The sequence below is a fragment of the Hyperolius riggenbachi genome, chromosome 1 (assembly GCF_040937935.1).
Source record: "Hyperolius riggenbachi isolate aHypRig1 chromosome 1, aHypRig1.pri, whole genome shotgun sequence".
NCBI lineage: Eukaryota > Metazoa > Chordata > Amphibia > Anura > Hyperoliidae > Hyperolius > Hyperolius riggenbachi.
The window spans coordinates 296,565,318-296,588,113 of record NC_090646.1 but is presented as its reverse complement, the minus strand read 5'-3'; the positions used below and the strand labels follow the sequence as shown (position 1 = coordinate 296,588,113).

Below are 22,796 nucleotides of genomic sequence, written 5' to 3'. Positions count from 1 at the left end.
TACTTTTAATCAACAAAATTGTAATATGCAAATTAGAGGAGTCGGAGTCGAGGAATCCTAACTGAGGAGTCGGTGGATTTTTGGACCGACTCCACAGCCCTGATATTTACCTTCCTGGCTCCAGTGCAATAGCAGCCCTTTGCTCATGGTCAGGTGGAAATAGCCGTTCTGATCAGATCTGCTCTACTGCACCGGCGCAATTCACCTTTGCCGTAGAGCGGACCCGATCAGGATTGGCTATTTCCGCCTGACCCTGAGCTGAAAGCCGCTACTGCGCGGGGGGGGGGGGGGGGGGGGTCGGGGGGCTTTGAAGGTAAATATTTCAGTATTTCAGGCACTGCTGCGCCACAGCCGACTTTCCTTGTCGGCTGTGGTTTCAGGTGCCCAGCACTGTCACGGAGGGGGACAGGGAAGCCTCAATAGGATCCAGAGGCTTTCCTCCCTCCCGAGGCAAGTACCCCCCAGGGGACCTTTTTGAAGTTGAGTCTTTTTAAGGGCCCATTCACACTACAAGAGTTTTTTTCTAAACACTAGAGATTTTATAAGCTCTTGCTAGTGCAATGCTATGGGGAATTTTTACAAAAATCACATCACTCCAGTGTGAACACTCACATAGGATAATGTTAGCAAGAGCTTTTAAAAATCATAAGCGCTCAGAAAAGCTCTCAGTGTGAACGAGCCCCAACTCTTCAGGCAGCAAAAACACAACAGGGCTGTGTAGTAGGTACAAAAATCATCCGATGCCTTAAGCTCAACACACCATACAATCTTGGTTGTACAGATTTACCAAATCCATGTAGTATAAGGGCCAACAGATTGAAAATACTTTGAATGATTGATTGGATAAGCTCTTATACTACATAAAAGTGGTAAGATTGAACAACCAAGATTGTATGGTGTGTTGAGCCTTAGGCAGTAGCGTTCCTACAATAGGGCGCAGGGGGGCGTGACAGCCAGCCAGGGGGGTGTCGCCACGACCCCCCATGCAGCCGCAGCAGGGGAAGAGCAGCGCTGGAAGGAGAGGTGACAGGGATAGCGGCGGGGAGAGGGGAAAGATCCCCCCCCCCTCCCTTACCTGGGTCCCCTCCTTCCGCCTCTCTTCCCTCCAAATGACAGCGGGGGCAGCGGGCAACTTAGAGTAAGGGCGGGCGGGCAGAGACTACTACTCACTTTACGTCTGGCTTCGCCTTCACATGCCTCTTCTCCGCCTCCAATGCTGTGACACGCATTGGAGGCGGAGAAGAGGCACGCGACGGCGACGGAGCGCTCCAGCTGCTGGAACGCAGCCAGACGTAAAGTGAGTAGTCTCTGCACGCCCGCCCTAACTCTAAGTTGCCCGCTGCCATTTGGAGGGGAAGAGAGACGGAAGGAGGGGACCCAGGTGAGGGAGGGGGGGGATCTTTCCCCCCTCCCGCCGCTATCCCTGTCACCCCTCCTTCCAGCGCTGCTCTTCCCCTGCTGGAGCAGCTATACTGGGGGCAACTATACTAGCTATACTGGGGGGCAACTATACTAGCTATACTGGGGGGCAACTATACTAGCTATACTGGGGGGCAACTATACTAGCTATACTGGGGGGCAACTATACTAGCTATACTGGGGGGCAACTATACTAGCTATACTGGGGGGCAACTATACTAGCTATACTGGGGGGCAACTATACTAGCTATACTGGGGGGCAACTATACTAGCTATACTGGGGGGCAACTATACTAGCTATACTGGGGGGCAACTATACTAGCTATACTGGGGGGCAACTATACTAGCTATACTGGGGGGGCAACTATACTAGCTATACTGGGGGGCAACTATACTAGCTATACTGGGGGGCAACTATACTAGCTATACTGGGGGGCAACTATACTAGCTATACTGGGGGGCAACTATACTAGCTATACTGGGGGGCAACTATACTAAGCTATACTGGGGGGCAGCTATACTAGCTATACTGGGGGGCAGCTATACTAGCTATACTGGGGGGCAGCTATACTAGCTATACTGGGGGGCAGCTATACTAGCTATACTGGGGGGCAGCTATACTAGCTATACTGGGGGGCAGCTATACTAGCTATACTGGGGGGCAGCTATACTAGCTATACTGGGGGGCAGCTATACTAGCTATACTGGGGGGCAGCTATACTAGCTATACTGGGGGGCAGCTATACTAGCTATACTGGGGGCAACTGTACTAGCTATACTGGGGGCAACTGTACTAGCTATACTGGGGGCAACTGTACTAGCTATACTGGGGGCAACTGTACTAGCTATACTGGGGGCAACTGTACTAGCTATACTGGGGGCAACTGTACTAGCTATACTGGGGGCAACTGTACTAGCTATACTGGGGGCAACTGTACTAGCTATACTGGGGGCAACTGTACTAGCTATACTGGGGGCAACTGTACTAGCTATACTGGGGGCAACTGTACTAGCTATACTGGGGGCAACTGTACTAGCTATACTGGGGGCAACTATACTAGCTAATACTTTAAATTACAGTTAGCTCCGCCCTCATGCGGTCATGACCACGCCCAATTTTTGCCGGTTGTGGCCACACCCATTTTTTAAGGGGGGGGTGTGTCTTTTAATACCCAGCACCGGGTGCCAAATGCCCTAGGTACGCCACTGGCCTTAGGTTAGGATTCCACCGTCTCTGACTCCTAAGTTAAATACAATCTTGTTGATTGAAAGTATGCAACATGAAATGCATCTCTTAACTGCCAACGCTTATGAATTTTAAAAGACAACTGAAGTGAGAGGGATATGGAGGCTGCCATATGTATTCCCCTTTAAACAATACCAGTTACCTGGCAGATCTTCTGCCTCTAATACTTTTAGTCATAGACTTGGTAAGACTACTTGTAGAAGGTACAGACAGGAAAGAACATCTATCAGGCCCTAGGCATAGAATAGAGAATAGCTAACAAACTCCAGGCAGCTTGACTTGTCTACATTGCTTAATCAATCACCACTAAAGACATATGACTGCCAAAATAGAGGCATTTCCTTGTCTTTAAAAAAAAAATCATACTGAAATGGTTGCAGGAGGGGAATGGAACAACCCCGCAAAAAGGGGGGGGGGGGGTGTAACAGATTCCATACCTCAACTTTTTGAGATGAGAAAGAGGGGACACTTAAGCTATGCCCCTGCCACACCCCTGATAACACACACACACACACACACACACACCATAACGATAACAAGAACAATATGTTTTATAATTCAAAACCACTGGTCCTTTCTATCCTGGTTCATTTTCCATCACATTAACATTTTAAAAATTAGTTATATATTAATTTAAAGGATGGGAATAAAGTTTTTAGAGAAACACTTCTTAGTTGATAAATACATATATTTACATAGAAAGAGGGACAAATGAGGAGGAAAGAGGGACAGAGCTCCCAAAGGAGGGACAGTTAGGAACCATGGATTCCTTTCAAATGTGTTCCAGTTGGGGCAGGCAGAAGTTCTGACATTATACAAAACAAAATTACATGTTGAACTACACAAAGGTAGACAGAGATTAGAAATACATATCCATTCTACCTTCAAAAATTGTAAGCAAACAATATTTCACTACAAATTAACTCAACAGTAGCAAAACGTATCCGTATGTTAGCACGCAGATGGAACAGCACAGCAAAATGCCGGGCTAGGATTAAGAAGCCTAAAGTGAATTAACAATGGTGCACCCAAAGGATAATTACAATTCTAGCCCCAAGCATCATGTACTACTATCTTACGATCTTACCACCCAGTAGCGCCGTGCACAGTAGTTCCCTGCAGTTATACAGACTACACTCACCACAGTCAGAAAGAAAGCAAACGTCAATTCCGGATGTTCGGTCACTCAGAACGAATATATGACACACACAGCCGCGCTTCCTTAGCTAAAGTGGCGGGTGTCGGGTGAGAGCTTTCAGCAGGTGGGAGGGCGTGGTCAGACATCATGTGGTGATCGATCTGGAATGGGTGTGCCCCAGACATCAGGTGAGAAAAAGAACCATTCATAATGTTTATTAAAAATAGAGTATAAACTACGCTATACAACTATGCCAATCACGGCTATCATTGTGAATCCGCCCACTTATCACGACAAGTGGCCGCCGAATACATGAACTATTGGACATGAAACATAGTGATGGCGATAAGAGGAAGTGTCAAACTGTAAAATAGCCTGAGTCCGTAGAGAAGAGGAAGCAACCTCCAGCGTTGTTTGTTGGAAATGGCACTAGTCTACTTTAAATTGCTTTACCAGGAGGGTACAAGCACCAGCGAAGCAGTGCCAGTGCCAGGGCAGCAGAACTATGCAATTCCAAGCTAGCCAAGCAACGTGAGCACCAGCTTACACTAACGGGGACGATCAGGAGACCATTTAACCACTTCTTGCCACACGACATTTTATGCTAAAGTGACCTGAATCCAGTTTGTAATTTTGTAGTATTGATAACTTTTTTTGTTTTGTGTATTCCAGTAATGCTATATTTGTACTTAGCAGCAGGGCGTTCTTCTGGTCACGCATTTAAAAAAAAATAGTTTTAAATTATGCTGCGGATGGTCAATGCGATGTAAGATGTTCACATTAGCGGTGGCCGTCCGGAATCGCCGTGCCGGAGCCGGACCGCTTGCAGAACGGACGGAACGGACGCACGGCAATAGCAATGAAAGCCTATGGCCCCGTTCACACTTGCGGTTGTCTGCCAAACGGACCGGATGACCTGACCGGATCCGGACCGGATCCGGATCGGAACCGTACGGTTCTGATCCGATCCGGATCCGGTCAGGTTGCATCAGGTGTTCATCAGGATGCGATCCGGATCCGTTTGGCAAAAGTAACGTAAAAAACAAAAAAATGTTGGGGTCTGGGAGGTCAGCAGAAGGGGGACCTGTGGAATCAGGCCCTCTGCTGTTTAGCACTCACCTCCACCTGCGACATGCTGCCAACATCTCCGGATCCGGATCCAGCTGTGCTGCTCCACTCCAAAATGCTTGCCCATGTGTCCCCATCCAATATCGCCGCAACAATCCGCATAGGAAGTGGGGTAGAACATCCGGATTTCTCAGCAGTGTGTTGTGCGCTCTCCGGTTCCCATTGGTTTGTATTGGCCGGATGGTGCAGTCCGGCTCCGCCCCGGATACGGCTGCCGGAGGAGCCGGATCAAAAAATAGCGCATGTTGGAACGGAGGCCGGAGTCCGGATCCGGCCCGGCTCCGGTCCGGCAGAACGGACGCATGTGAACGGACGCATAGGCTTTCATTGCTATGCCGTGCGTCCGTTCCGTCCGTTCTGCAAGCGGTGCGGCTCCGGCACGGCGATTCCGGACGGCCACCGCTAATGTGAACCGGGCCTATGCGTCCGTTCACATGCGTCCGTTCTGCCGGACCGGATCCGGACCGGACTCCGGCGTCCGTTCCAACATGCGCTATTTTTTGGTCCGGCTCCTCCGGCAGCCCGTATCCGGAGCGGAGCCGGGACTGCACCATCCGGCCAATACAAAGCAATGAGAGCCGGAGAGCGCACAACACACTGGCTACAAAAACCGGACGTTCTACCCCACTTCCTATGCATTTTGGATGGGGACCACATGGGCCCAGCGTTCAAAGAGTGGGGCAGCAGCGATTTCATGCTGGAGCTCGTTTTGGCAGCAACATGTCTGATGTCTGATAACGAGGAGGCGAACAACAGGAAGGAGAGAATTCCCAGGTTTACGAGTAAAAAATGCCTGGATCCATGGTCCCAACTGCAGTCTCTGTATCCACGGATGGTCTCCACACGTCCACCTGTCTCCAACAATGACCCCAGACCCTTCTGCTGACCTCCCAGACCCCAGGTATTTACAGGATGGTATCTCCTTAAGAAACCGGATCCGGACCGCAACCGTGTTCACACCGCACGGAAACCGGATGCAAACGGACCGGATCCGGATAGGAACCGTACGGATCAGGTCCGGTCCGGCTCCGGTGCGGTCCGGACATCCGGTGCGGTTTTGACAAAACCGCAAGTGTGAACGGGGCCTAAAATTGTATGCTAATTTACGGAACTTGAAACGGGTCCAGTGAAATGTTGCCACTGCAAGTTGCATGTTTTTTGCATAAAATTAGTGTAAACATTTTCAATTTGGGATTATTTGCATCTCATTGACCATCCTTAATCAATGCTAAATATTCAGGAAAAATCTGCCAGAAATAGGAAACCAAATGGTTTTCTTCACTTTCCCTTGTTAATAGTATTCTACTGTACAGTTTCTTTCTATTTTGTTGGGATACCAGACATGTGGTGATAGGGCTCAGTCACACTTGAGCGGGAATCGCGCGGTTCCTGCTCACCGCAAACCGCCAGCAGTTTTTAAAAACCGCTAGCCCATGTAATCCTATGGCAGTGTTCTCACTGCATTTTGCGGTTAGCGTTAACCGCAAACGTGTTACATGCAGCGGTTTGCCGGCGATTCATGAGGGATTGCGATTAGCATGTACAGAACCACTAATCGCGATCGCTCCCAAAATGCTACTTCATCTAGTGATTTTAATTTTTTTGCGTTTAACGTGGAAAAATGACTCCCGCAAAATGTTTTGCGATTCTAGGTGTGAACGGGGCCTTAGAGCTGGTTCACAATGAGTTACCGCATGCGGTAAGGAAGTGTCAGAAAATTATTGACTGAAGTATGACCATGTCCAAATTCACAATGTTTTCCCCCTAAAATGACTGTTTGCGGAAAAAGCGCTGAAAAAAAGTGGTAAAAGTGCGGTATTATGTCAGAAAAAAAATTGTTATTTTAGAGGTAAATTCTGCAAAACCTGAATTAATGAAAAAAGAACGCATTGTTTTATCCATAACCTTTTAAGGACCACTCCACGCCAACTGACGACGCGGCGGCAGCCCCAGGACCGCCTAACACCGATCGGCGTGCAGTCCTGGAGGCCTGTTTTGCAGGAGATTGCGTGCGCACGCCTCTCCCCTTGGATGACGGAGCGGAGTGATCGCCGCTAGGAGACTGTTAGATGGCGAAACTGTCATCTAATAACTATGTACAGCGCTGCGATCTAAGGCAGCGCTGTACTGGGGACAGCCGTGTGACACGGCTGTCCCCCTGGGTGACAGGGAAGCAATCCGCTGTCATAGGCTGAAGCCTATGACAGCCGATCGCACTGATTGGCTGGTGGGGGAAGGGAGGGAGGGGCTAGGAGAAAAATTTAAAAAAAAGGAAATTTATTAGGAATAAATAGAAATAAATATTTACTAAAAAAACAAACAAACAAAACCGGGGGAGTGATCAGACCCCACCAACAGAAAGCTCTGTTGGTGGGGAGGAAAGGAGGGGGTCACCTGTGTGCTGAGTTGTGTGGCCCTGCAGCGAAGCATCAGGGCTCGTTTCCACTATAGCGAATCCGCATGCAGATTCACATAGGCAATGCAAGTGGATGGGGCTGTTTCCACTTGTGCGGCAGTGGGAGCGGTTTTTGTGCGGCAGAAATCTGCACGGCAGAGCCGTCAGATTTCGCGTGCGAGAGGAATGCACGCAAATTGCCGCTAATGCTTTTAAATAGGGAAACCGCATGCGGGCTGAGCATGCGATATTTGCCGCGAAATCTTATGCGATTTCGCATAGGTATAATGTTAATCTACACAGGCAGTGACATGGTTAAATTCGCACATACCCTTACCTATGCAGAATCGCATGCGAAATAGCGGCGAAACCGCATGCAGAATCGCACCCGCATGCAATTTCGTCCGCGGTGGAATGCAGGCACCGCAACAGTGGAAACAAGCCCTTAACCCTCCTGGCGGTATAAAAAAATACGCCAGGAGGCAGCGCGGCAGTTTTTTTTTTTTTTTTTTTTTTCTATATCATGTAGCGAGCCCAGGGCTCGCTACATGATAGCCGCTGCTCAGCGGCATCCCCCCGCCCTCTTCGATCGCCTTCGGCGATCTCCGATCAGGAAATCCCGTTCAAAGAACGGGATTTCCTGGAGGGCTTTCCCCGTCGCCATGGCGACGGGCGGGATGACGTCACCGACGTCACTGGCGTCGGGACGTCATTGGGAGTCCCAGGCCAGCCCTCGGCGCTGCCTGGCACTAATTGGCCAGGCAGCGCACGGGGTCTGGGGGGGGGGGGGGGGCCGCGCGCCGCACCGTATAGCGGCGATCGGGCGCGCGGCGGCGGCGATCGGGGTGCTGGCGCAGCTAGCAAAGTGCTAGCTGCGTCCAGCAAAAAAAAATTTAACAAATCGGCCCAGCAGGGCCTGAGCGGCACCCTCCGGCGGCTTACCCCGAACTACGTTCGGGGTTACCGCCAAGAAGGTTACAGCTGCAGTGGCCTATTTTGTAAAAAATGGCCTGGTCTTTAGGGGGGGGGGGGGGGTTAAGCCCGTGGACCTTAACCACTTCCCGACCGCCCACTACACAGGGGCGGCGGGGAAGTGGAGCCCTGCAGGACGGCCTCACCCACAGAGGCGGCGGTCCATTTAAGGGCATGGGCGGAGCGATCGCGTCATCCGTGACGCGATCCTCCGCCGGCGCCTGTCACCGCTCGCTCGCCGCAACATCCCGCCGGCTATACGGAAGCGCCGGCGGGATGTTAACCCCGCGATCGCCGCATACAAAGTGTATAATACACTTTGTAATGTTTACAAAGTGTATTATACAGGCTGCCTCCTGCCCTGGTGGTCCCAGTGTCCGAGGGACCACCAGGGCAGGCTGCAGCCACCCTAGTCTGCACCCAAGCACACTGATTTCTCCCTCCCCTGCCCCAGATCGCCCACAGCACCCATCAGACCCCCCCCTGCCCACCCCCCAGACCCCTGTTTGCACCCAATCACCCCCCTAATCACCCATCAATCACTCCCTGTCACTATCTGTCAACGCTATTTTTTTTTTAGCCCCCCCCTGCTCCCTGCCCCCTCCTGATCACCCCCCACCCCTCAGATTCTCCCCAGACCCCCCCCCCCCCAGACCACCCCCCCCCCTGTTTACTGTATGCATCTATCCCCCTGATCACCTGTCAATCACCTGTCAATCACCCGTCAATCACCCGTCAATCACCCCCTGTCATTGCCACCCATCAATCAGCCCCTAACCTGCCCCTTGCGGGCAATCTGATCACCCCCCCACACCAATAGATCGCCCACAGATCCGACATCAGATCACCTCCCAAATCCATTGTTTACATCTATTCTCTCCTCTAAACACCCACTAATTACCCATCAATCACCCATCAATCACCCCCTATCACCACCTGTCACTGTTACCTATCAGATCAGACCCTAATCTGCCCCTTGCGGGCACCCAATCACCTGCCTACACGCTCAGATTGCCCTCAGACCCCCCCTTATCAATTCGCCAGTGCATTAATTACATCTGTTCTTCCCTGTAATAACCCACTGATCACCTGTCAATCACCTGCCAATCACCTATCACCCATCAATCACCCCCTGTCACTGCCACCCATCAATCAGCCCCTAACCTGCCCCTTGCGGGCAATCTGATCACCCACCCACACCATTAGATCGCCCGCAAACCCGCCGTCAGATTACCTCCCAAATGTATCGTTTACATCTGTTATCTTCTCTAAACACCCACTAATTACCCATCAATCACCCATCAATCACCCCCTATCACCACCTGTCACTTTTACCTATCAGATCAGACCCTAATCTGCCCCTTGCGGGCACCCAATCACCCGCCCACACGCTCAGATTGCCCTCTGACCCCCCCCCCCCCCTTATCAATTCGCCAGTGCATTAATTACATCTGTCCTTCCCTGTAATAACCCACTGATCACCTGTCAATCACCTGCCAATCACCTATCACCCATCAATCACCCCCTGTCACTGCCACCCAACAATCAGCCCCTAACCTGCCCCTTGCGGGCAAACTGATCACCCACCCACACCAATAGATCGCCCGCAGATCCGACATCAGATCACCACCCAAGCGCAGTGTTTCCATCTATTCTCTCCTCTAAACACCCACTAATTACCCATCAATCACCCATCAATCACCCCCTATCACCACCTGTCACTGTTACCCATCAGATCAGACCCTAATCTGCCCCTTGCGGGCACCCAATCGCCCGCCTACAATCTCAGATTGCCCTCAGACCCCCCCTTATCAATTCGCCAGTGCAATATTTACATCTGTTCTCCCCTGTAATAACCCACTGATTACCTGTCAATCACCTATCAATCACCAATCAATCACCCCCTGTCACTGACACCCATCAATCACCCGCTGTCACTGACACCCATCAATCAGCCCCTAACCTGCCCCTTGTGGGCAAACTGATCACCCACCCACACCAATAGATCGCCCGCAGATCCGACAACAGATCACCACCCAAGCGCAGTGTTTCCATCTATTCTCTACCCTAAACACCCACTAATTACCCATCAATCACCCCCTGTCACTGCTACCTATCAGATTAGACCCCTATCTGCCCCTAGGGCACTCAATCACCCGCCCACACCCTCAGAATGCCCTCAGACCCCAGCCCTGATCACCTCGCCAGTGCATTGCTTGCATCTATTCTCCCCTCTAATCACACCTTGAGACACCCATCAATCACCTCCTGTCACCCCCTAGCACACCTACCCATCAGATCAGGCCCCAATTTGCCCCGTGTGGGCTCCTGATCACTCGGCCAAACCCTCAGACCCCCTTCCGATCACCTCCCCAGTGCATTGATTGCATCTATTTTCCCCTCTAACCACCCCCTGAGACACCCATCAATCACCTCCTGTCACCCCCCTAGCACTCCTATCCATCAGATCAGGCCCAATACAACCTGTCATCTAAAAGGCCACCCTGCTTATGACCGGTTCCACAAAATTCACCCCCTCATAGACCACCTGTCATCAAAATTTGCAGATGCTTATACCCCTGAACAGTCATTTTGAGACATTTGGTTTCCAGACTACTCACGGTTTTGGGCCTGTAAAATGCCAGGGCGGTATAGGAACCCCACAAGTGACCCCATTTTAGAAAAAAAAGACACCCCAAGGTATTATGTTAGGTGTATGACGAGTTCATAGAAGATTTTATTTTTTGTCAAAAGTTAGCGGAAAATAATTTTTATTGGTTTTTTTTCACAAAGTGTCATTTTTCACTAACTTGTGACAAAAAATAAAATCTTCTATGAACTTGCCATACACCTAACGGAATACCTTGGGGTGTCTTCTTTCTAAAATGGGGTCACTTGTGGGGTTCCTATACTGCCCTGGCATTTTAGGGGCCCTAAACCGCGAGGAGTAGTCTAGAAAACAAATGCTTCAAAATGACCTGTGAATAGGACATTGGGCCCCTTAGCGCACCTAGGCTGCAAAAAAGTGTCACACATGTGGTACCGCCGTACTCAGGAAAAGTAGTATAATGTGTTTTGGGGTGTATTTTTACACATACCCATGCTGGGTGGGAGAAATTTCTATGTAAATGGACAATTGTGTGTAAAAAAATCAAACAATTGTCATTTACAGAGATATTTCTCCCACTTAGCATGGGTATGTGTAAAAATACACCCCAAAACGCATTATACTACTTCTCCTGAGTACAGCGGTACCACATGTGTGGCACTTTTTTACACCCTAAGTACGCTAAGGGGCCCAAAGTCCAATGAGTACCTTTAGGATTTCACAGGTCATTTTGCGACATTTGGTTTCAAGACTACTCCTCACGGTTTAGGGCCCCTAAAATGCCAGGGCAGTATAGGAACCCCACAAATGACCCCATTCTAGAAAGAAGACACCCAAAGGTATTCCGTACGGAGTATGGTGAGTTCATAGAAGATTTTATTTTTTGTCACAAGTTAGCGGAAAATGACACTTTGTGAAAAAAAACTATTAAAATCAATTTCCGCTAACTTGTGACAAAAAAGTAAAAACTTATATGAACTCACCATACTCCTAACGGAATACCTTGGGGTGTCTTCTTTCTAAAATGGGGTCATTAGTGGGGTTCCTATACTGCCCTGGCATTTTAGGGGCCCTAAACCGTGAGGAGTAGTCTTGAAACAAAAATGACCTGTGAAATCCTAAAGGTACTCATTGGACTTTATGCCCCTTAGTGCAGTTAGGGTGCAAAAAAGTGCCACACATGTGGTATCGCCGTACTCGGGAGAAGTAGTACAATGTGTTTTGAGGTGTATTTTTACACATACCCATGCTGGGTGGGAGAAATACCTCTGTAAATGACAATCTTTTGATTTTTTTACACACAATTGTCCATTTACAGAGGTATTTCTCCCACCCAGCATGGGTATGTGTAAAAATACACCTCAAAACACATTGTACTGCTTCTCCCGAGTATGGCGATACCACATGTGTGGCACTTTTTTGCACCCTAACTGCGCTAAAGGGCCCAAAGTCCAATGAGTACCTTTAGGATTTCACAGGTCATTTTGAGAAATTTCGTTTCAAGACTACTCCTCACGGTTTAGGGCCCCTAAAATGCCAGGGCAGTATAGGAACCCCACAAATGACCCCATTTTAGAAAGAAGACACCCCAAGGTATTCCGTTAGGAGTATGGTGAGTTCATAGAAGTTTTTATTTTTTGTCAAAAGTTAGCGGAAATTGATTTTAATTGTGTTTTTTCACAAAGTGTCATTTTCCGCTAACTTGTGACAAAAAATAAAATCTTCTATGAACTCGCCATACTACTAACGGAATACCTTGGGGTGTCTTCTTTCTAAAATGGGGTCATTTGTGGGGTTCCTATACTGCCCTGGCATTTTAGGGGCCCTAAACCGTGAGGAGTAGTCTTGAAACGAAATTTCTCAAAATGACCTGTGAAATCTTAAAGGTACTCATTGGACTTTGGGCCCTTTAGCGCAGTTAGGGTGCAAAAAAGTGCCACACATGTGGTATCGCCGTACTCAGGAGAAGTAGTATAATGTGTTTTGTGGTGTATTTTTACACATACCCATGCTGAGTGGGAGAAATATCTCTGTAAATGGACAATTGTGTGTAAAAAAAATTAACAAATTGTCATTTACAGAGATATTTCTCCCACCCAGCATGGGTATGTGTAAAAATACACCCCAAAACACATTATACTACTTCTCCTGAGTATGGCAATACCACATGTGTGGCACTTTTTTGCAGCCTAACTGCGCTAAGGGGTCCAAAGTCCAATGAGCACCTTTAGGCTTTACAGGGGTGCTTACAATTTAGCACCCCCCAAAATGTCAGGACAGTAAACACACCCCACAAATGATCCCATTTTGGAAAGTAGACCCTTCAAGGTATTCAGAGAGGGGCATGGTGAGTCCGTGGCAGATTTCATTTTTTTTTGTCGCAAGTTAGAAGAAATGGAAACTTTTTTTTTTTTTTTTTTCTCACAAAGTGTCATTTTCCGCTTACTTGTGACAAAAAATAATATCTTCTATGAACTCACTATGCCTCTCAGTGAATACTTTGGGATGTCTTCTTTCCAAAATGGGGTCATTTGGGGGGTATTTATACTATCCTGGAATTCTAGCCCCTCATGAAACATGACAGGGGGTCAGAAAAGTCAGAGATGCTTGAAAATGGGAAAATTCACTTTTTGCACCATAGTTTGTAAACGCTATAACTTTTACCCAAACCAATAAATATACACTGAATGGGTTTTTTTTTATCAAAAACATGTTTGTCCACATTTTTCGCGCTGCATGTATACAGAAATTTTACTTTATTTGAAAAATGTCAGCACAGAAAGTTAAAAAAATCATTTTTTTGCCAAAATTCATGTCTTTTTTGATGAATATAATAAAAAGTAAAAATCGCAGGAGCAATCAAATAGCCCCAAAAGAAAGCTGTATTAGTGACAAGAAAAGGAGCCAAAATTCATTTAGGTGGTAGGTTGTATGAGCGAGCAATAAACCGTGAAAGCTGCAGTGGTCTGAATGGAAAAAAAGTGGCCGGTCCTTAAGGGGTAGAAAGCCCTAGGTCCTCAAGTGGTTAAGTGGTTAATTTCTGATTATTATTTTTTTTTTTGTTATCACCTGTAAATACTTTGCGCTATTTTTCACTTTCCATCCAGTTACCGTATATTTTCAGGCGTATAAGACGTCTGGGCATATAACACGCCCCCCAAACTTTTCCACTTAGAATATAATCTATAAGGCCTTGTTCACATTATGAATAGCCCAGCGCTTTTTTAAGCGCTGAGCAATTTTTTGCAAACTTTGGTTCCCGGAGATGAATAAATGTAATGTATTTATTCATTAAAGCACTTTGTAAATCGCTATACAAAGCGCTTTTGCAAGCACTTTGCGATTTCCCTATACCTTCCTTTACAGGCAAATCGCCCTGAAAATTGTAGAAGCCGCACTTTGGTGAGCGGATCGGAATTGAACCGCTCATATGTGAACACTCTCATAGGGAATAATTGCACAAGCGCTTTTAGAGCGATTTCTGAAATCGCCTGCACTCAAACACCCGCAAACACCCTTTGTGTGATCAAGCCCTAAAAGATTTATCATAGGACATAGGTAAACAAGACATATCGTATATAAGATTGGTACTGTAGAAAAGACAGTGGCAACTAGCTTTACCGTTGCGCTCCAGAATGCAGTGTGTTCTGCCGGCAATCTCTTCCAGCGTGAGCACACGTCACCAGTGGAGCGCACACATCAATCAGGTGACCCCCGAATCATGAAGCTGCTCTATTACTCATGCGAGCGGCTATTTGCTATATGTGATGCCTGCAACGTTTCCCCGACCACCGCGGCACACGGAAATTTAAGGTTAGCCTGGCACCCGGCGAATAAGACGACCCCCAACTTTCCAGAAGATTTTCAGGGGTTAAATCATCTTATACGACGGAATATACAGTGCATGTAGTCTAGAGCCTTTTGAGCTGTATTTGCTGAACTTTGGAATTTTAAAATTATATTTTACGCACTTATGCTGCACTTTTAACCACCGTTTAACGGCTTTCCGTACCAGCAGTCTCTGCCCCTTAAGGACCAGAGACTGCTGGTACTGTAAAACGCTGCCTCCCAACGAATTGCCGCACATACCATCCGCTCTCGCCGGTCACTACATTGCCCCATCGCCACAGGCTCCTCTCTCTGCTACCTTTATGATGGCAGAGCGATGTCAGCCAGTCAGGAGCCGCTTTCAATGGCTCCTGACACTGTCTATCAATTTGAGTCAATGTGATTGGCTCACAGTAATCACACGGTCAGGAGCCAATGAAAGCGGCTCCTGACCTGCTCACAGAGCTCTGCCGTCAATGAGATGGCAGAGCGAGCAAATTGCGGCGGGTGCAGAGCGGCGAGATCGGCAGTAGTGCGGATTGCCGAAGCAGTAGAATCTACGTCCGGTCAGAGCCGCAGCACCACCTGCTGGACGTAGATTCGTACTGCTTCGGTATTAACTGCCATGTTACTGCACTTTTTTGCCGACCTTATCTCACACTTGGTAATTTTTATTGGCAAAGCAGGTTTTGCACAAGTGTCATGTACCATGGTTTTAAAGTGGTATTTTCAATATTGGGGTGCAGCATCTGCATGTATAATTAATGATCTTGATTGAATAAAGCATTTATAATTTGCACACAATTTTCCTATAGTGATTTGCATAAGTATCATGTGCAATAGCACACATAATTTTTATAGATTTTTGTGTCAGTTCTTCCTCCTCTCTACCCGTCCTTGGTTCCGCCCCCTGCACTTGTAGCTTATAGTTCCTCATATGTGTACTGCACACAGTGAGCAGGGGAACTGCTTTCCATAAGTTTCCAAAAGTTTGTGCACTTTTTTCCAGTAAGGCTCAAGCGCTGGACAGGACCAAAACATATGTAGAATATAGCCACCACAGGCCCCAAATCTTCAACAAGCATTGGGTACTGAGGGGAAAATGTTGTGCAGTAATGTGGAGGTTCTGTATCACCTAGAAATAATTTTATACCCCATCTCCAGGGCAGGGGTGTAACTAGAAATCGCTGCCCCCCCCCCCCCCCCCTGCAAAACTTTGGATGCACCCACCCTTGCTTTCTGCACAGGTAAATTGAGAACCAATGTTATTCAACTGGCTAGTGCACCCTTGAATGTATTTTCTCCATATAGATAAAAACAGACAGCAGTGAAGCACTGCACACATTTTTTTCTATCAATTACCTTAGTTTCTGTTATAGAATGTGCATGTTTTCATGCATACAGACACACATGGGGGTCAATTCATAAAAGGCTGTGCGGTAAAAAAAAATCTGGTTGGGAAATTGCAGCATTCGGTATTTTAGACTTTTGTGTGCTAATTCCTAAACATTTTTACTGCTGCAATAGAAATGCGGGGATTTACCGAACTAAACTGGCAGTAAGAATGGAAGAGTAGCTGTCTGAGTTGTTACATTCAATTGGTACAGTTGTTCTCCATACAGAGACAGCATTACAATTAAAGAGGCATACCAACTTCAATTTAGATGTGCATATTTTGGTATACTGCCTCTCCTTGCCCGGAATCTGTCTATAAGGCCACATACACACATCAGACCATAGTCTTTTGAAAATGAAAGATCACAGACCAATTTTACCCCCTTCCATGTGGTATGAGAGCCATACCTTCAGGCCTGGAACCCACTGAAATCAGCAAACGCAAAACGCAACCGCTAGCGTTTTGTCTGAGCGGTTTGCAAGCGGATTCATGCGCGTTTTTGGTTGTGTTTTGCAACATTGTATTTTTTTGCCCAGCGGGTGCGTAGCGTTTTGCGTTTTTACCCTGATTGGTCCTGTGAATTATTTTTCATTTTGTTACAGTGTGCTGAACTGCAAAACGCTAGCAAAACCGCTCAGTTAGATTTTGCTGAGCGTTTCTGCTAGCGTTTCAATACTTTACATTGAAGCGCTAACGCTCCCAAAATGCTGCAGGTCCTGCGTTTGCGTTTCTGGGAAACGCAAACGCTCCTGTGGAAGTTGCCCCATCCATTAACATTAGCCCAGCGTTTTGGCAAACTGCTAGCGTATCGCAGTGCTGCCAAAACGCTGCCAAAAGCGCTCCTGTGGGTTCCAGCCCTCACAGTCTTTTCTATGGAGCTGAACTCCCCATCAGAAAAAAATCTTTGCAAGATGCTGCACACACAGATGCTGTACAGACACAAACACACAATTGGAGAAAGGATCAGTATCTGCAAAAGATCTGTTCCTGCCAAAGATCCGTTCCTGCAAATTGCATTCATAGTCTATGAGATCTGCAGATCATCATACACACCTTGTTTAACTGACATTCATCTGCAGATCAGACAATTATCTGCAGATCTGAAAATCTATCCTGGTGGATCTGATCTGCAGATGAATGTCTGTTAAACAAGGTGTGTATGATGATCTGCAGATCTCATAGACTATGAATGCAATTTGCAGGAACGGATCTTTTGCAGGAACAGATCTTTTGCAGATACTGATCTTTTGAATGTCTACAGCATCTCTGTGTACAGCATCTTGCAAAGATTTCTCTCTGATGGGGAGTTCAGCTCAATAGAATAGACTGTGTAGATATGGCTCTCATACTACATGGAAGGGGGTAAAATTGGTCTGTGATCTTTCATTTTCCAAAGACTATGGTCTGATGTGTGTATGAGCCTTTAGTCTTTCTAAACAATCTATTTAATTGCCACAGCGGAGAAGAACTTCAAGAAACTTTACACATGCCATGCTTTGTGATGTTCACCTCCAGCAAATACACATCTGAAAAACAGATTAAAGGGACTCTGAGCAGTGCAGAAACTATGGAAAGATGCATATCATTTTAAAGCTCTCTTTCTCCTCTTTCCAATGATATATAAACCGCTGCCCTACGCCTTTTAGTTTTCGCTATTTTCGCAATTGAAATTGCAGCGGCCGTGATTTTAATCGCGAAAATAAAGAAAACTAAAAGGCGTAGGGCAACGATTTAGGTGTCACCAGAAAGAGGAGAAAGAGAGCTTTAAAATGATATCCATCTTTCCATAGTTACATTGTATTACACAGGCCGACTTTTTCTGCTGAATGGAGCTGCTGACACTGGGGAAAGTGTCGTCCTGTGTAATACAAGTAACTATGGAAAGATGGATATCATTTTAAAGCTCTCTTTCTCCTCTTTCTGGCGACACCTAAATCGTTGCCCTACGCCTTTTAGTTTTCTTTATTTTCGCGATTAAAATCACGGCCGCTGCAATTTCAATTGCGAAAATAGCGAAAGCTAAAAGGCGTAGGGCAGCGGTTTATATATCATTGGAAAGAGGAGAAAGAGAGCTTTAAAATGATATGCATCTTTCCATAGTTTCTGCACTGCTCGGAGTCCCTTTAAGAGGTTAAAAACACAGCCTAGGGTATTCAGGGGAAGCCTTGTTTGTTCTGATCCATCTGCTGCTGGCTTGGGGGAGATATCACTGTCTACTGAGTCTTCATTAACATCACAGTCCCTCTCTCTTATCGCTCTCTTATCACCTCTTCAAAGCAGGCTGTATGTTCTCTGCCGTTACCGCCTGCTCTAATCTTTATGAATTGACATTTACTGACATGTGTTGAGGTAATTACCACACAAGACGGTACTTTACCTCACTGCTCAGGAATTACAGCTTTTCATGCAGTAACAGCTTTAATGAATTGATATTTTCCTAATTGCTTGGTAAAGTCAGCTGTTTTCAGCATTACCGCATGTGGTAATGCTTTATGAATCGAGGCCATAGTGTGCAGAAAACGAATACAGAAAAACACACACAGAAAACTGACAGACAAGTATGCTCCCAGCAGCAACGTTTTATTACACTCTCTGTCCATCTCTTATGGAGCAGAACTGGCTCTACAGACTCCTCCAGCATCACTACAGTACAGAGCAGTTGGAGAAGGGTAGAGGGGTTGGAGGCTGGGCATTGTACACAAGACCCTGCTGCACACTGGACAGGGACTGTCTACAAAACTTATTATGATTCCTTATCGGTGGCTGAGCAGATGCAGTCATTAGAATAATTGTGCAAAGAGCATAACGTTTATTCTCTACTGTGCTCTTAGTTGTCAGTCACTCAGATCAGGAAAATAAACTTCTCCCCATTGGGGGCCCCCTGTGGCTTCTTGGTCCCCCAGTGGCTGCATTCCTTGCAGGGCTTACTGTTAAGCCCCTGGTTCCAGCCTGGCTTTTGTGCGAACCACTCCACAGAAACAGCTCTTACTAAAGTGTCCAATGATTTTGTTCACAGCTAAATCCAAAGGCCATTATTCAATATTCATTCTTCTTGATCTGTCACCAGCATTTGATACTGATACTGCTGACCACACAATACTCCTACAAATACTTTCACCTATAGGCATAAAGGGCATGCTCTTTCCTGGATATCTTCCTATATCTCTAGAAGGTCTTCACTTTCTCTTATTCAGATCAGACCTATTCTCCACATCCTTTATCTGTGGGATACCTCAAGCCTCTGTCCTTGGTCCCTTCCTCTTTTCCATCTACATACACGGCCTTGGCAACTTAATTAACTCATTCAGTTTTCAATACACCCCTATAGCTTCAGTTCCCAAAGTATGGTGCTTAGGGGTAATATTTGACTCCTCTTTCTCATTTATTCATCACATTCACTCCCTAACCAGCTCCTGTCATCTCCTCATCACCTTTTCTTAATCAGGCCACAACTAAAATGTTCATGCTCTTATAATATCTCGTTTGGACTATTGTAATATACAGGTAGTTGCCGGGTAACGAACGAGATAGACTGTAGGTTTGTTCTTAACCTGAATCTGTTCTTAAGTCGGAACAATGTGCTATCTCTATCCCCTGTACCTCCTCTGTGCCCCCGTGTGCCTCCAGTGTCCCCCTCTGTGTCACCTCTGCCCTCTGTGCCTGCTTATACAAGTTTAAAAGCCATTTTTTCTTTGAATTTTTTAAAATCGATTTTTCTCAAAAACTTCAAGTCCAATATTTTTTTGGCTTGTTCCCATGGAAACACTGAATCCATGCCGTTCGTATGTCGGTCGTTCGTAAGTCGGGGTCTACCTGTACTGCTTTGTGGGCTGCTATCTGTGCTGAACTCGGCTGCTCGCCTCATTCATCTCTCTTCTTGATCTTCCTCTGCTGCTCTCTCTGCCAAGCTCTTCATTGGCTGCCAATTAGCGAGATGATCCATCGTTATACATTTCCTCACTTGTTTTCAGAACCCAACCACAATCTCAGATCTGCACATGACCTTATTTTATCCTCCTCTAGAATCACCTCCTCGCTTTCATATATACAAAACTTCTCACGTGCTTCACCCTCCTCTGGAATTACCTTCCAGAACACATCCATCACTCTCCAACCTTTGAAATCTTTAAACGCTTCCTCAAAACTGACTTTTTCTGACATATGCTCTAACTGAGGCCATTTCCACTACGACCTCTGGCCAGTTGTACTTTTATTCATCATGACATTACATTTGTCACTGTAATTACCAATTTTGTACCAGTGTCCATATTTGATGTATACTATTGTCTGTATTATTATGCAACCCATATTTTTTTTTTCTTACTCTGTACAGCGTCACAGAATGTGTTGGCACATTAAAAATCAATTATAATAATATTGAATATCTTAAAGATAACTGGGGCAGGAGAAGATTGGATTTACTTACCTGGGACTTCTCTCAGCCCCTAGAAGTCTATCGGAGCCCTCACTGTAGTTCCTATGCCCCCCAGGGTGGTGCTTGTTATAAATCACCTTTTTGCTTCAACACCAGCAACTTCTTAGAGTTGCACCTCACAGACTGTGAGATACCTTGACTCTCAACACAGCAAGCATTATAAGAGATAGACCGTTCTCAGGCGTCTTCAAAGTACAAGTTGTTTATTAAGGAAACAGATATACAGATACAGTTCGTCATATCTTAGCAAAGCAGATTCTTCTTTAGTAATTCCGTTGCGTTGCAGCTTCTGGATTACCTTCCTAGTGACGGTAATTAGGTGATCTCCTGTCTATACTACGTTACATCCAGAGGCGTAGCTAGGGTTTTCAGCGCCCGGGGACAAAGACTATTAATGCGCCCCCTAAGGTGAAGGGTCGTGACCAAATGTGGGCGTGGTTATGGGTGCTCCACATTTGGTCACGCCCCTTCAAATGTACATGGAGGTTAGCAGGCTCACGCTCACCCACCCTCCCTCAGTATGTACCTTCCAGCATGTTCCAAGACAAATTCAGCAATCATGAACCCCCCCCCCATCAAGACAAATTCCGCAATCATCAATCATGAGCAAACATGAGGCCCCCAACATGACCAACTCAGCAATCATGAGGCCCCCAACAAGACAAATTTAGCAATCCTGAGGCCCCCAACAAGACAAATTCAGCAATCATGAGGCCCCTAACAAGACAAATTCAGCAATCATGAGGCCCCTAACAAGACAAATTCAGCGATCTTGAGGCCCCCAACAAATCATGAGGCCCCCAACAAGACAAATTCAGTAACCATGAGGCCCCCAACAAGACAAATTCAGCAGTCATGAGGCACATAAATAGACAGCATTTCACATAAATAGGCAGAATGCCCCCTTAATATGGTAGACACCTCTCACCTGGCAGCAGTTCCCCAAAATACACTCAACCTGACAGCAGTGCTTCCCCAAAAATAGGTAGCCCCAGGTCTATAGGTGTCCCCAGAAAAGGTGGCCAGCAGTATAGATGTCCCCAGAACAGGTAGCCAGGGGTAGAGATGTCCACAGAACAGGTAGCCAGGGGTATATGTGCCCAGTATATGTAGGCAGGGGTATGTGTCCCCAGTATATGTAGCCAGAGGTATATGTGCCCAGTATATGTAGCCAGGGGTATATATGCCCAGTATATGTAGCCAGGGGTATATGTACCCAGTAAATGTAGTTAGGGGTATATGTGCCCAGTATATGTAGGCAAGTGTATATGTGCCCAGAGTAGGTAGCCAGGGGTATATGTGCCCAGAGTAGGTAGCCAGGGGTATATGCCCAGTATATGTAGTTAGGAGTATATGTGCCCAGTATATGTAGGCAGGGGTATATGTGCCCAGAGTAGGTAGCCAGGGGTATATGTGCCCTGAGTAGGTAGCCAGGGGTATATGTGCCCAGAGTAGGTAGCCAGGGGTATATGCCCAGTATATGTAGGCAGGGGTATATGTGCCCAGAGTAGGTAGCCAGGGGTATATGTGCCCTGAGTAGGTAGCCAGGGGTATATGTGCCCAGAGTAGGTAGCCAGGGGTATATGTGCCCAGAGTAGGTAGCCAGGGGTATATGTGCCCAGAGTAGGTAGCCAGGGGTATATGCCCAGTATATGTAGTTAGGGGTATGTGTGCCCAATATATGTAGGTAGGGGTATATGTGCCCAGAGTAGGTAGGCAGGGGTATATGTGCCCAGAGTAGGTATCCAGGGGTATATGTGCCCTGAGTAGGTAGCCAGGGGTATATGTGCCCAGAGTAGGTAGCCAGGGGTATATGTGCCCAGAGTAGGTAGCCAGGGGTATATGTGCCCAGAGTAGGTAGCCAGGGGTATATGTGCCCAGAGTGGGTAGCCAGGGGTATATGCCCAGTATATGTAGTTAGGGGTATATGTGCCCAATATATGTAGGCAGGGGTATATGTGCCCAGAGTAGGTAGCCAGGGGTATATGTGCCCAGAGTAGGTAGCCAGGGATATATGTCCAGTATATGTAGGCAGGGGTATATGTGCCCAGAGTAGGTAGCCAGGTCAGGTGTCCCCCTCCCCAGGAGGAGGGGAGCAGCGCAGAGAAGAGCTGCTCTCCCTCCCTCGCTGTCCCCTCCAATGTCCGGGTGGCTGGCAGCGGCGGGCGGAACTTACCTCCGTCTCGTCTCAGCGCCGGATGGATCTGCCACTACTCTGGTCTGATCCAGAC

The 22,796-nt window shown here is 47.1% G+C and overlaps 1 protein-coding gene and 1 long non-coding RNA gene across 5 annotated transcripts in view; one reads left to right on the top strand and one right to left on the bottom strand.

Annotated features, from left to right (window-relative positions):
• Positions 1-22,796, bottom strand: part of ACSBG2 (acyl-CoA synthetase bubblegum family member 2) — a 256,592-nt gene that overhangs the window by 115,209 nt on the left and 118,587 nt on the right. The window contains exon 1 of one of the 4 annotated variants that reach the window (XM_068233747.1): positions 3,807-3,911. The exons of 2 other annotated variants lie outside the window; for them this stretch is intronic. The gene's annotated coding sequence lies outside the window, so the exon portion shown is untranslated. One more of the 4 variants, XM_068233749.1, reaches the window with a different exon arrangement.
• Positions 3,864-22,796, top strand: part of LOC137508486 (uncharacterized) — a 56,883-nt gene continuing 37,950 nt past the window's right edge. The window contains exon 1 of the long non-coding RNA XR_011020482.1: positions 3,864-3,991. This is a non-coding gene — a long non-coding RNA (uncharacterized lncRNA). The remainder of the gene's footprint in view (positions 3,992-22,796) is intronic.